General features: G+C 45.7%; 1 protein-coding gene and 1 pseudogene across 4 annotated transcripts in view; one reads left to right on the forward strand and one right to left on the reverse strand.

Annotated features, from left to right (window-relative positions):
* DLGAP3 (DLG associated protein 3) overlaps positions 1-13,959 on the forward strand; it is a 69,218-nt gene that overhangs the window by 35,394 nt on the left and 19,865 nt on the right. The window lies entirely within an intron of this gene.
* LOC115872737 lies at positions 13,006-13,927 on the reverse strand (annotated as a pseudogene).

Here is a 13,959-nt window from a genome sequence, read left to right on the forward strand (position 1 = left end):
ATGTAGCTTCTCCTTGGGGATGTCTTGTAGGAAGTCAATCTTGCAAGCTGAAGCAGGGAACTGCTAAGGCAGCTACACCCTGGTGCGACCATCACAAAGCAAGAGACCTGAGAACTAGAAAGGCGAGGCTCACCACCCATTTATCCCTCCGCCTTTCAATTAGCCCACATGTGATTATCAGCCAGGTTGGCACAATTAACTAACTCAAGGACCTTCGTCTTTTTCACTGCCTCTCTACTTTACTAAGCATGATGTGCTTCTCCAGGGATTGGTCTCTCCTATAACATGTGCAAAGTGTGTAAGATGAAGTCTTGCCATCCTTGCCTAAGGAGCACCCTGGCCATGCTTGTCAAAGGCAGATTGTTTGTCCTTCAGCAGTCCTTGGCATTTCCAATATTCTTCCCCAGCACCACAGTGCAAAGGCAGCTGTTCTTCTTCAGTCTTCCTCATTCAGTGTCCAGCTTTCACGTGCATGTGAGGCCATGGAAACTACCATTGCTTGGGTCAGGTGCACCTGAGCCCTCAAAGTAACAATCCTTGCCTTTCGGCACTTTTAAGAGATCTTGTGCATCAGATTTACCCAATGCAATGTGTTCTTTGATTTCTTGACTGTTGCTTCCATGAGCATTGAGTATGAATTTAAGCAAGATAAAATCATAGAAAACTTCAACTTTTTTTCAGTTATTTTACCTCTTGGTGCAGTTATGAGGACTTTAGCTTTCTTGACATCGAGTCGTAATTCATATTGAAGGCTACAGTCCTTGATCTTCATCAGCAAATGCTTCAAGTTTCCCTTACTTTCAGCAAGCAAGATTGTATTATCTGCATCTCTCAGGTTGTTAATAAGCTTTCCTCCAATCCCAATGCCACATTCGTCTTCATATCATCCAGCTTCTCTAATTATTTTCTCAGCATACAGACCAAATAAGTACAGGGATGGTTAAGCATTGGCTGCTCCACTGAGAAACAACCCTGATGCACACCTTTCCTCATTGTAAACCATGCAGTACTCCTTTGTTCTGCATTGTATGAGCATAGTAAAATTTTCTCGAATTCACATTCTTCTCAAGGTTATCCATAGTTTGATCCATACGGTTAGATGCCTTTGCATAGTAAATAAAACACAAGTAAACATCTCTCGTATTAGCTGCTTTCAACCAAGATCCATCTGACATCAGCAGTGATGTCCCTTGTTCCACGTCTTCTTCTGAATCTGGCCTGAACCTGTGGTTCTTCCCTGTTAATGTGTTGCTGAAACTGTTGTTGGATGATCGTCAGCAAAATTTTACTTTCATGCAATATCAATAATATTATTCTATAGGTAGCGCTGTGTTAGGTTACCTTTCTTTGGAATGGGAACAAATATGGATCTCTTCTAGTCAGTTGACTAAGTAGCTGTCTTCCAAATTTCCTGGCATAGATGAGTGAGTGCTTCGTCAGCTTGTTGAAACATTTAAATTCGTATCCCATCAATTCCTGGAGCCTTGTTTTTGGCTAATGCATTCAGTGCAGCTTGAACATCTTCCTTCACATCATTTTTCATGGTCATATACTCCCTCCCGAAATGGTGGGATGTCGACTAGTTCATTTTGGTACAGTGACTCTATATTCTTTTCATCTTCTCATGATGATTCCTGCCTCATTCAATGATTCTTATCCATAGAAGCTTTCAAGATTGCAACTCTAGGCTTGAATTTTTTGAGTAACAGGCTACAAAATGGTAAGGATACAGTTCTTTTGTCCATAGTTGTGTTAGTCCAGTTAGACTAGAGAAGCAAATCCAAAGAAACACACATATGTATATAAGAGAGAGTTTTCTGGGAGGGTGAAGGAGGGTAGGTTGGAAAGGAGGAACCGATTACAAGGATCTACATACAACCTCCTCCCTGGGGGACAGACAACAGAAAAGTGGGTGAAGGGAGACGTTGAACAGTGCAAGATATGACAAGATAATAATTTATAAATTATCAAGGGTTCATGAGGGAGCGGGAAAATGAGGAGCTGATGCCAGGGGCTTAAGTGGAGAGCAAATGTTTTGAGAATGATGAGGGCAATGAATGTACAAATGTGCTTTACACAATTGATGTATGTATGGATAGTGATAAGAGTTGTATGAGCCCCAATAAAACGATTAAAAAAAAGAATTGTACAAGCCCCCAATAAAATGATTTAATAAATAAATAAATAAAATTTAAATAATAAAAAAGAGTTTTATATAAAGGGTAATTGTACATTAAGAAAACATCCCAACCCAGTCCAGTCCAAGGTCCTAAGGCTGATATTAGCCCATGTGTCCGATACCAATCTATAAAGTCCTCTTCATACTCACGAAACACATACAATGAAGCCAAATGCAGGATAATCACAGGGCAGTGGGTAGAAAGTCTTTGGGTCCAGTGGCGTTGTAAGCATCTCAGCATTGGCAGAGGTCTCTCTGTGGTTTCTCCAGCTTTAGAGGTCTGGTTGCATCAGGGTAGGTCCATGTGGCTTGTCTGGCTCAGGGCACTAGGGTAGTTCCATGTGTCTTGTCAGCTGCAGTGTCTCCCAGGGAAGTGGCAGAGAGAGAGTCTCCTGCCTCCAAGGAGGAAGTACTGGATTTCCCAGAATTCTCAGGAGAAGGCCATGCCCACACAAAGGCCTCATTGGCTATGATCTGATTGACAGAGTAGACTCCACCCCTGACAAATGATTATATGACTACCAAGGCAGTACATCTTCTTAGCCATGCAGGCAGGCCCTGGCCTCAACTTCTCAGCCATGGGATCCCTTCGCCTCTGCCCTGCTTTAGCAAGTATTCAAAGCTCTTTCGGCACTGATAACGTCCAAAGGCACCGACCTTAATCTACAGACCAGCATCCTGGCCCAAGGCACTCAGCTTTGCTTGCTCTGTCGGCCTGCCTGCCCGCTTTGTTTCATGGTGGCTCCTCTGCTCTGTCTCGCGGTGCTGAGGCTTCTGGAGTGTCTGCTGCCTTTACCGATTCAGAAAGGGATCGCACCTGTGTTCTGTTGGTGGCTCTTCTTTCTGATGGTTGTGAGATTTCCTGTGTTCCTCTTCCGTGTTGGCTCACTTTTATACTCAGTGAATTGGTAAAACGGACCAATTCTGATGTAGAGTCTTTGACACCATTTACATATTCCCCCCCAGTGACTGCTATTCTCACCCTGTTACAAAGGCTATGGATATAAGAGCCAAACCAACTAGTTTCACTTCACTGCAGGGTTGTTTTTACTGTTAGGTGTTTCAAGTTGGATCTTTCTGTGTTGCCTACTCTGGTTTCACTGAGCTTCTTTGATCGGTAGAATAATGCTTTTCTTACATTTGAAAATTGTATGATGATTATTTCTTCAGATCTTTTTTCTTCACCCCCTTTTTTCTCTCTTCTTTTATCTGCACTCTCATTACATGTGTTTTGGCATGCTCAATGTCTCACAGGTTTCTGAGCCTCTGTTTTTCCCCCCAACAGTTTTATTGGCATGTAATTCACATATAGCACAATTAAATAGTTCGATCGCATCAGGAAGAGTTGTACAATCAGTCTTAGAACATTTTATTCCTTCTTGGACTCATCATTATTAGCGCTCCGTTTCCTCCCAGCCTCTCCTACTGTATCACCAAGGAACCATTAATCCAGTTACTGGCTCTATAGATTTACCTCTCCTGGATTCTATATATAGAAAAACATTAAAAAACAAACAACAACAACAATCCTAACAAGGATAACAAAGTAAAATGGGTAAAAATCTCTATTGAAAAGAAAGCAGAGGAGGAGCCAGGAGCGAGACCTGAGGCTGAAGGAGCACAGAGGAAAGCCAGTGTTGACATTGTGATTACTCCTCATGCCGTCACCGAGCTAGAGCTGGTAGGAGGCTGGCGGTAGCCCCCCCAGAAGTATACCCCAGGTGCCCACCCTGACAGATAGAACAAATCCAGTTGCTATTAGAGGCAGGAGCACAGAGTAAATAGAGCCCCAAAGGCCCACGCCCTTTGGGGAAGAAAGTATGTCCTCTTGAAGCAGGGAGGGGGACAGCAAAGCGTAGAAGCCTTCCAAGCTCCCCCCTTCCCCTCGGGGGGATTCCCAACCCCATGCAGATTCCTAGGCCTCCCCTCACTTTCGGGACTCTACCTCCTTGGACTAGTCTGTGTAACGCTTCCATCCTCAAGCCTAAGATGCAGAATGGCCACAAAGCAGTGCCCTGTTGCTGTGGACAAGGCTGCGGCCTGCACAGAATCCAGGCATATCTGGAAGCCCTTACCAGAGCCTGGCCCCCCAACAATCTCTCCTCCTCTGCCAGCACGGGAAATCCAAACTCAGGGTTCCAAAATGTCCCCATTCCAAAATCAAACAAATCATGGATCGCCCCTTGGGGGCTAGAATCAGCCTTTCAGAGTGCAAGCCTCGGAACCGGGAGCATGTGCCCTTTACAGTCAGCCTTCCTCTTCCACCCTCCCTCGGGGCAGCAGGGAGGGCCCCAGAACCCCCTGCCCTGCTCCTGTGGACCTGTGTGGGTACTCTGGCTGCTGGCCAGCAGCAAGGGGCCACTGGGTGAGTCTGCAGGATTCCTTAGAGACGTGACACAGCACGTAGGATTCTCGGGACGTCACTTCTGTGAGCTCTGATGTGATCCAAAAAGAGCCTTAAATCAAGACTATTTGGGGTGGCGGTGGGTGTGGGGAGGGTGGGAGTTGGGATTTGTGTTCTGGGATTTTGGTGTCCATGTTTGGTGCCTGCCCTCCTCCAGGAGCAGGTCTAGGCTTGGCTCTGCTCAAGCTGCTGACTGGAAGCATGGTGGCTGGGGCTGAGGTCAGGAGCCCGACGTGGTGATCCTGCTCCTTCCTCCTCTTCCTGTTTGAACAGCTCCCTGGTCATGGGCGAGTTGTGTCTCAGGAAGGGGGATCCGGTGTTGGGGGAGTGGTTCAAACAGGGCCCAGAAGCCCCTTGGTTCTTTCAAGCCAGGCAAAGTCAAAGAGCCGCTGACGAGGTCTCTGACTTCCCAGCACAGCGGGCTCCTTGGACAACGGTGTGGTTCTTCTCCATACTCTGTGGGCTTTGGCCACGCAGATAGGGAGAAGTTGACTATTGTGCAGTTTTTAGTGACAGGTGCCAAGAGGTTACGATACGGGTTTCTTGGTCTGATGTACAATGTGAATAAATGCTTGCAGCTCTTAGTCCATTTTTGATCAAGGAAGCACTTTTTAAATATTTTTCTTTGTATGTAAAGGAGGAGCCGTAATCTCCATAGCTGTACATATAACCTTTTTCCTCCTAAAGAGGAGTCAGTCAGTGCTCCGGTAGTTTTCATTTTTTTCTTTTTGTCAAAGCAAGAAGTAAATACTTTAGAACTGTTAAATATATAAAGTGAATAAAGTTTAGTGTTCTGCATGGCAAAAAGAAAAAAGAAAAGAAAGCATTAAAAACTAGAACAAATTTAAATGGGTCATAAAGAAGATCAAATGATAGCATGCTAAATTTTAACCTAACTGCATCTGTAACAAATCCACTTTCCATTGAATTCAGCTTGTTAGCAAGGCATTCGCATCTCTGGTCCATAGTCAGAGGGGATTCCTCAGGGGCTTAATCCACATATATTTCCCCTTCACTTTTTTTTAAAATCTGAAACTATTTCAAAGTGAAATCAAATGATAAGGTATTACATTTTGACCTCACTACATGTTCCATAATCAACTTTACAATGCTCTCTGTCTGATATCAGGCCTATTCACATTCCTTAACGATGATCAGAGAGGATTCACCAGAGGCTAAAATCCATGTGTGGACCCTGCAAATGGATTTTGGGCTTCCACTGTCACCCATAGCCTTCTGAAAACCAGGTGTTCACAATTTAAACTCTGATGCCATTCCCTCCTTTGATTTGGATTATATTATTTACAATCCTGGGATCACACAGGCTCGTGTGCTCGTTCCATGTGGACTTAGTTGGCATCTCACTTAGATGGTTGCTTGTTTGGAAACAAGCCCTTAAGACACCAGATGCTCTTCTTTCTGCTAGCCAGGCACCATCTCGTTTCTTCACTATGCTTTGCTCTAGCACCCATATCTCCAGTGAACTCTTCATTGAGGTCGAGCACTAAGCAGGGACACGTCCTAAGAATTAATTTTCTTTGGGGTTAGAATTAAATGCAAGCCCAAAATTCATTCATACATCTTTGGCTTATATATATCTTTAGTTCAACTTAGAGACATCTTTGTCATTATCAGTCATGCCCCTGGGGCATCACTTCCACTGCCATCAAGTCATTTCGGACTTCTAGTGACCTTACAGGGCAGGCTAGAGCAGCCCCTGTGCATCTCCAAACTGGCAACTCTTCACAGGAATAGAAAGTCTCTGAAGATCTGTTTTTATCCAATTTTTTTCCTCTTCATTTCTCAGCTTGGATAATTTCCACTGCTGTCTTCAAATTTTATTTCTTCTGTTGATCTCCTATAGAAAAACTTTCCGTTAAGTTATCGTGAGGTACTCCAGAAATTCCTGAGATTCAATGTGGTTAATTAAAAATGATAATTTGTTTCTTTGTTCTCAGATTCTCTACAAATTGAGTCATTGTTGCCAGGCTTTACTTTTAAACATGGTTTACTTAGTACTCTGAACATGTTTATAATGACTGTTTTGTAATCTTAGTCTCATACACTCGACATTTGGAGACATTCACACTTTCCTGTTTATTTGCATGTCTCATAATTTTCGTTGGATACTGAGTATTTTTAGATAATATACTGTAGCAACTCTGGAGTCTCTTATCCCTCCAAACTGTTGTTCCTTTGTTTGTTTGCCTGGATGAAATCTGTGACATCTGTTTCATGCAAGATGTGACCTCTGATGTCTCTGCTCGGTATTTTTTCCTCTGGTTTTTATTTTAAGATTGGCTTCCTAAGGGTTGCCCCTGTTTCCATACAGCTTAGTATTCAGCCAAAGATTGGTCAGAGGTTGTGCTTAAAAATCTCAGCTAGTAGGGGCTTCCTCTTTCTGCTTATAGTTCTATGTGCAGGCTGGGTAGTGCTCATTTCTGACCAGTTTAAAACTGCCCAGGCTCTCTCATGGCTCCTCTGCATGTGTGCACAGTCTCCACTGGCCAGGTATGTGTGGGTGACCATCAAAAAATATGGAGGACAACTTCTGACCTCCCCTGACTTCATAAGGGGGAAGGAAGAGAATGAGCATATGCCCAATGTTGATTTCTATGAGGCTGAGGTCAGATGTGCCTCTGTCCTGTAATCTTCCTTGCCAATGCCGATAGAAATCACCTCTCCCACAGCAGTCTGCTCCTCAGAGTAGTTTGAGAATTCATTGCAGTGGCCGCATAGTAGGCACAGACCTTGATCATGTGCTTTATTAGATGTGTTAGACTGGGTAGACTAGAGGAACACATTCATAAGACAATCATATGTATAAAGGAAAGAGTTTTATATACAAGAGCAGTGGAATATTGAGAAAACATCTCAGCCCAGTCCAGATCAAGTCCATAAGTCCAATATTAGCCCATATGTCCAATACCAGTCTATAAAGTCCTCTTTAGACTCACAAAACACATACAATGATGCCAAACACTGGACGATCACAGGCCAGTGGGTGCAAAGTCTTGTGGATCCGGTGGTGGTACAAGCATCTCAGCACTGGCAGCTGTCTCCACGTGGCTTCTCCAGCTCAGGGCACTAGCGTAGTTCCATGTGTCTTGTCAACTGCTATTTCTCCTAGGAAGTGAAGAGAGAGAGAGAGATACTCCCACCTCCAAAGAGGAATTCCAGGAGTTCCCAGAATTCTCAGGAGAAGACCATACCCACACAGAGGCTTTATTGGTTATATCATGATTGACAGGCCAGGCTCCACCCCTTCACTCATAATCCTCTCAAATTGACACCAGATTATGTAACTACCACTTTAGAGAATGCAGCAGGTGCAATTCAGCATCAAAAATGTTCAGCACACCATTCTTCCAGTTGAGAGCCTCTTCTTTACTGTGCCTGCAGGCAAGTCGCTCTCTGACCCGTAGTCCTTTGGCCTGGCCTCTGCCCTGCTCTGGCTTTATTACAGAGATCTTTTAGCATTGTTGATAAATGCCCACAGGGCACCCGACTCCACCATAAGGCTTAGCTTCCCAATGAAATGCTTGGAGGCACCCCACTTCCTAAGCAAGCCCCCTCCTGAAAGCACTCAGCTTTTCTCACTCCAGGGACTGGGACGCCCAACCCCACTGCTCTGTCTTATGCTCTGGCTCTGGGTTCTGCTGCCGCCAGTCCTCTACCACTTTTATTATTATTATTTGCCCTTCCCTGGTGTCACGGTTTTCTGGCTCTGGATTGAAGAGGTTCAATGTACAGCTATCTCAGGGTCCAAAGGACATGCTCCACTGTTTGTTAACTCTTGGTCATAGTGAGATTCCTCCTTTCTGCTGCTGAGATAGCTTATTGTATACTCAACAGGAGGGCAAAACGGACCCATCCTCAGGAGTTCCAAATTTTTGCCATCATGATTAGCTCGGTTAATAGAAGCTCACAACCAAATTATGTAAAACTATTTGCATTGTCCCTCACCTTCTCTTACCTGGACCTGTCAGGTCTATTTTGGACCCTCCAAAATGACATTTGGTATGAGTTACAAAGACTACGACCAGAAGAGCCATATTAAGGGATTCACTGCATCACAGTGGCACGGGTCCTTTCCAGTCTCTGCTGTTCATGTGCACGGCTTCCAGTCAATCTGGGATGTGTGAAGAGCTTGTCATATCCCTTAGGGCTGTCTCCTCTCCTGGAACGGCACATTAAATCTTCGGTTAGCCCACCTGTCCATTGCTTGCCTCAAGCAGTACTGGACTCTAAGTTCGCAGAGCTGCTAGTCCTCCTTGTTGACACTGTAACTGACAAGGCTACAAATCAAGTGAGCCCTCTGGCAGTGGCATTGAAGCAGCTGATTTTTGTGGCTTGCCCCATCTGGTGTAGCTATTGTGCTATTAGAGCCCAAGGGTTGAGGAATGGGAGAAGTCGTAGGCAAGGACACCACTATTCTTACTTAAAGTTGAGTAATTTTCATGACTAAGTGCTTTATTGTGTGCCCCTGGTCAATTATCAGGGTGATGAAGTGGTTGTTTTAGACACTTTTGTCCAGTTTTAGAGTTGTCTTGGGGAATAGGATTTAGTGTTCTCTTTACACTGTCATACCCAAAGTCCTAAATAAGGACAATTCTCAACCACTGTTACCATCTTATCAAATATTTCCACTTCCACGTTCTGCTTCTGGGGCATCTATTAGCTGTCCGTGAGATCTTATTATTTTCCATAAACTTTTTGGAATCTGAGTGCAGCTTAGCTGGGTGCCACCTGAGTTAGATGTTTCACAAGGCTGTAATGAAGGTATCTGCATCACAAGTGGGTCACTAGATCCACTGCCATATTTGCTCAGGTGGCTTTTGGCAACCCTAAGTTTCAGATGCTTGCTGGCTATTGGTCATAGACATCAGCTCCTGGCCACGTGGGACTCATCGTAGAGTTAATCACATGGCAGGGTGCTTTCCCAAGAGTGAGAACTCCGAGAGAGAGAGAGAGAGAGAGAGAGAGAGAGAGAGAGAGAGAGAGAGAACGTGTCTAAGTCTTTTTGTAACCTAAGTCTGAAATGCCATTCCATTGCATCCGCCTTATTCTATTCTTGAGAAATGGGCCAGTCCACATTACAGAGGAAGGGATCACTCGGGCTGTGAATGGCAAGAGATGTAGGTCATTAGGACCCATCTTAGAGCCTGTCTGTCACAGAGCCCAGTGGAAGCCCGCCTTTCGTGGAGCTTGGTCTTTAAGACTCCTGAACAGCCTGCGTTAGGAGTAAGTTCCCCAGGAAAGATTTCCAATTGCTGCCATTAGGAAGATTCCTGATCTAGGACCATTTGAAGTTAATTTTTGATTTGGAGGTCTTGCTCATGCAGGCTGTACAAATTGGCCCTGTGCCAATTTGTGGTGACATATTCTTAGTTTTGCCACGTTCCATCCAGAGCCAAGCGTACAGACCAGCTTCTGTGTCATGAATCTGTGCTGATGATGGAATTTTTTTTTCTAGTTTACCTTTTCACCAAAGGTTTTCCTTTGCTTGGCTTTATGCAGGCTCTCTTTTCTAATATCCTGCTTCTTGTGGATACAATGCCTTACTCTTGTGTCTGAGGGGGTGTTAAAACCCAAACCTTGTTGTTACTTCGATCAACAACTTCTGCCCCCTCTGCCCACCGTACTTTGCTGCTTGCAGCATTGGCTCACCCAGTTAATATTCTGATTTTCTGTCTCCTTTTTGCTTTTGTCCCCTGGGAACTTCTCTTGCTTCCTTGTGAGCTCAGCTATGCATACAAAACAACGTCTGCTATATTTCATCCAGCGTTGTAAAGCATTTGGGAATGGGAGGGTTTTCAAAATGTTATCTAAACTAAATAGCATATATAAAATACACAGAATGTTGCTTGGCCTCTAATTAGGACGCACCAACTCCAGCATGGACATTTTCAATTTGATCCACACGAGGGATTTTCTTCTAAATATTCTATGATTTTGCAAATGGCTGCTGATTCTGAATTCTGGTTTGGAGAAAGGCTAAGATTCTCATTCCTCAAGGGGAGTTTTTAACAGTACCCTCTTATAAGCAGGGTTTGGGGAAAATATGATAGAAAGAGGTGGGGGATGATAGAATTCACAGTACCATATTATAACTTCATAATTATAATACAGTCATGATGATTTTAGGTGCAATATTCTTTACAGACTTCCTGTGAGTGTGTGTTTCCTTTGGGTCCTTGCCCATGGATGATTATGCAAATGTCCATCCAGTGACATCTACATAATCACCCACGGAGGTGGGTGAATTGCTTCCGGGCTCATTGATAGGAATTGTTACGATCCGTTGTTGAATCCCCAGAAACTCTTCTTGGCCCGTAGAGATAGGGGGTATGTAGCAGTGGAGAGTTGTCGCCTTGGATGGTCATGAGTGGGATTTCAAGAGCATTCGAACCCAGGGAGAAAGAGGTCTCATGAATATTGTGGCTTAAGAATCTCCTGCTACACATAATAGGAGCCCTGGTGACGTCGTGGTTACAGGTTGGGCTGTTGACCACGTGGCTAGCAAGTTGACTCCATCAGCTGCTCCATGGGAGTCATGGGTGACAGTCTCAGAAACCCACAGGGACAGTTCTCCCTTGCCCTATGGGGTCACCATGGGTCCGAATTGACGAGGTGGTAGTGCGTTTGTTTTGGACTACAGGCTAGATGTCATATCTAAGGCTTTCTACCCAGCAGAGTGCTAGGGACCCAGAGATGCAGAGGAAGATTTCATCCACGCTGGGTTTCCAGCTTGAGACCAGAACCCTCACAGCGGGAATGAGAGCATCTCCCCTCTGCTCCAAGTGGGCCCCTCTGGGCTGGATTGGTTCTGGTTGGGAGTAACAGGATGTTGACCCAGATAGAGGAGGGGCTAGATTACTTCTGAGCTGCAGGAAGTACCCTAGCAACTCTTAGTGCCCACTGGTCCTGAGATAGACAGATAGAGGGGTAGACTCACAGGGAGTTGTGGTGAAATCCACAGCGGCTCTAAGAGTAAGGCCTATATGGTCAAATGTGAGAGAACTTGTTTCCACGGAATCCTGGATTGATTTTTTTTTTTAATGGCTTATACTTTCTGTGCCGTCAGAATGAAGTTTCTCCAGCTTTTTTCTGAATGCCTGGAGAGTCTTTTCGAATGATACATTGGAATCTCTGAATATCAACCTTTGACAAAGTTGACTCTGAGCTTTCAAGTAGCCAAAGCAAAGAGCGGCATGTAGTCAGATTCTAGGGGTGGCCTGAATTAACACAGGTTTCACAAGTTCCCTAGGAGATTCTAATGCTCAGGTGGCCCGACATGGGAGCCGGGCAACTTGGCATTTCATTCTGGTTTCACCGTATACCCGTTGGGCATCCTTGGACAGTTCATCTGTCCTCTCTGACCCTTGGTTCACCCGTCAGGAGAAAGGGATGGAAAGTCTGCTTTCTCCAACGGAGGCGCTAGTGAAATCACGGATGCTTTGGAGGCCAAGTTAAGGGAACCTTGAGCTGCATGTTACACATGGACCAAGCTACTCTTTAGGGCCTCTTTTGATTGCACCGAAATGTGATGCTGAGCATCTTTCCTAAGAAGATGCCACAAGGTGCAGCTTGGGATATTTGCCATTACACCCACTTTGAGGACCTCATCCATTGGCCTCAATGTAATCATTCACTGGGGTGGGGGTAGGGTTTCTTTGGGAGGCAGCGACAGGAGCCCCTGTGGTTCTCATGAATGAGGGCCTACTGTGCTACGCACCTCTTACTTCCTATGTGTTTCTTTAAGTCCTCTCAATAGCCCTAGCATCTTGGCCCCGTTACTTACCACTCCCACTTTGCGGGTGAGTAAACCGGAGTACACAAATGCTAAATGGCTTCCCAAGGCCATACCACTGCTAGGAAGTGGCAGCGCCAGCTGGTTCTCCCTCCACAACCTGTGCAGGCCATCACCAAGGATACCACGCATTGCTTCGGCTGTTCAGAAGCCCAGGGTCAAATATGCACCTATCTAAAGCAATGCACAGGACCTGGTTGCCTGTGCCCGTGGGTACAGAGCTTACTTCTGGCATCATCTTCCTTTCGCCCTTTGGGCCCATTCTTTCACATTGGTAAATGTAGTCTAAGGGCAGTGTTGTGCAACATGGAACCATGAGCAAAATTTTGTTTTTTTTCTTAAAAAAAAAAAAAGATTCTAGGAGGCCAGGAAATGTTTTATGGACAACCAGGGACACAGCTGTGAGAGGGGAGCACACAGGACCACAAACTAAAACCCAATAGCCAGCAGGGGCCCTTTGGGCCAGAAACACTGTATCCTGGGATTCTCACAGTCCCCCTGCCCCCCAGCAGATACACAAGACTGGGCATCCAGGGGAGGGGACAGTGGCTCTGGGGTCCCAGAGAATGAGAGGATCTATGGCGACGAGTGACAGGGTAAGAGGGTCCATCACTGCCTAAGACGACCACCTCTTCCTCTCAGAGCCAACACCAGGTGGAGGACTGGCCACCTACGATCTTGTCATCCGCTGCTGTCTTGTCGTCATTCATCTGTTTGCCACTGGAGATGAGGCGCTGTTGCTGTGGGGGGATTCCCTCTTTCTCTTCCACACGCTCCTTCATTCGCTCCACCTTGTGCGTGGGTTCAATGTCAATTTCGATCTCCTTTCCGGTCAGCGTCTTCACTTTAATTAGCACCTTCTTCCCAGTTTGGGGCTGCACACGGATACACTGCTGTTTCTACTGCTGAGCTCGCTGCTGCCGTGTCCCAGCATTCCGCCTGCGGAAAACCACATCTGCTTCCGGGTGACCCTGTTTTGTTTCTTTATTACTGGTTTTTATTTTTATTTTTTTTTAACACCACGGGTCACAAAGTATCGGAAACAAAACCAAAACGGCACCTGGCAATGACTGAGCTTTTCTTGGATGCTGAAAGTAAGGGAGGAATGAGTAGGCCAAGTCTGGACGGGGTTCCTGGGCAGAGGGCAGGGGACAGCTTGGAACATTCTGAGCTTCATAATTTTTGCTCCATCCCTTACCCACGGATTTCCATCCTGCCACTCGGAATGTATCTGTATAGGATGCTTTCGGTCACTCTTAGAGTTATCCCCTATCCTTCGTGTCTGGGCAGGAGGGCTGATGTCAGGTGCCCTGTTCCAAGGGGCTAGGACTAGGTAGAGGGAGGAAGATGGCGTGGAGACACCTGGGAAATGCACAGGCGGGGTGGTTGTTCTGTGTCGTCAAGTCAGTTCCAACTCGCACCAACAGAGTAGACCTGCCCCCGGGGTGTTTCTCAGCTGCAGTCCTTGCCCAGGCTGAGCTTCAGGGCTCAAACTGCCCACCTCTCCTTTAGCTGTCCGGCACTTGGCCATCTGTGGCTCTAAGTATCAGGTGCCCCAGAGGT

This window comes from Echinops telfairi, unplaced genomic scaffold, assembly GCF_000313985.2.
Source record: "Echinops telfairi isolate 266 unplaced genomic scaffold, ASM31398v2 ScPeMD7_7457;HRSCAF=8495, whole genome shotgun sequence".
Classification (NCBI taxonomy): Eukaryota; Metazoa; Chordata; class Mammalia; order Afrosoricida; family Tenrecidae; genus Echinops; species Echinops telfairi.